The following is a 963-nucleotide window of genomic DNA, read 5'->3' as shown; positions in this document are numbered from 1 at the left end:
ATACTTACCTGGCAGGGGAGACACCATGATCAAGAAGGTGGTTTTCCCAGGGCGAGGCTTATCCATTGCACTCAGGATGTGCTGACCCCTGCGATTTCCCCAAATGTGGGAAACCCGACTGTATAACTTGTGGTATTGGGGGACTGCGTTCGCACTCTCCCCTGAAAAAGAAAAAAAAACGCCATTATAAACTCAGTCATGAAGCACATCGCTATCTGTGATAGAATTAATTACATCTATCTGTCTTCAAAGAATTCCCACATGAATTTTCCCACATCAATACAAGTATTATTCAAATTTATGCACCAACCACAAAAGATAATGATAAAAAATTGAAAAATTCTACCAGTTCTGCTGGAAATTGATCACACTGTTCATTAATCAAACTATTAAAACTAGCTAATGATTCACCAGCTTTTGCATCCCAATCTCTAATAATTAATTGAGGTTATGGCAAGGGAGTGAGGGGGGTATGGAGGTTATAACAATGAGGACAAGGAAAATAAAATTTTCAAAATCATTTGTAATCCTGATTGCACAACTGCTTTAACATGTTAAACTATTCCACTGTACATTATGTGAACTTTATGTCTACAAAAATGTTAATATTTTAAAATATAAGAGCTAGGGTGGAGGGCATCCCTTGGACTCTGATTTTCCATTTTATTGACATACCTTGGAGCAGGGACACAAGATGTGACAGCAGAGCAGTGGCAACAAAGGGCCACAGGAGCTGCAACAGCAAAACCCATAGTCAGACCACAGACAGACTAGTGGGCTTCTGAAAGTGACCAAGACACAGTTCCCTTAGGAAGCTATCCTAAGGATTGGATGGCCTCCCACCCTTATTTGAGTGAGCTAGGCTTCCTGGACCAGAGAACTCAAGCGGAGGGACTTCAAAGCAACTTTTGAAGACTTATTGCAGAGTGATGTGCTGTTTGGGCATGTAGTGGTGGACTTAAA

The 963-nt window shown here is 40.9% G+C and overlaps 1 non-coding gene across 1 annotated transcript; it reads left to right on the top strand.

The window, feature by feature from the left end:
* On the top strand, positions 1 to 164 carry LOC115868126. The gene has a single exon (XR_004045434.1). It is a non-coding gene; the product is annotated as a U1 spliceosomal RNA (small nuclear RNA).
* Positions 165 to 963: the final 799 nt, after the last annotated feature.

Source organism: Echinops telfairi, unplaced genomic scaffold (genome assembly GCF_000313985.2).
Source record: "Echinops telfairi isolate 266 unplaced genomic scaffold, ASM31398v2 ScPeMD7_6;HRSCAF=24_1, whole genome shotgun sequence".
Lineage (NCBI taxonomy): Eukaryota > Metazoa > Chordata > Mammalia > Afrosoricida > Tenrecidae > Echinops > Echinops telfairi.
The sequence above is the reverse complement of the archived record's forward strand: the minus strand, read 5'-3'. Positions and strand labels throughout refer to the sequence as shown.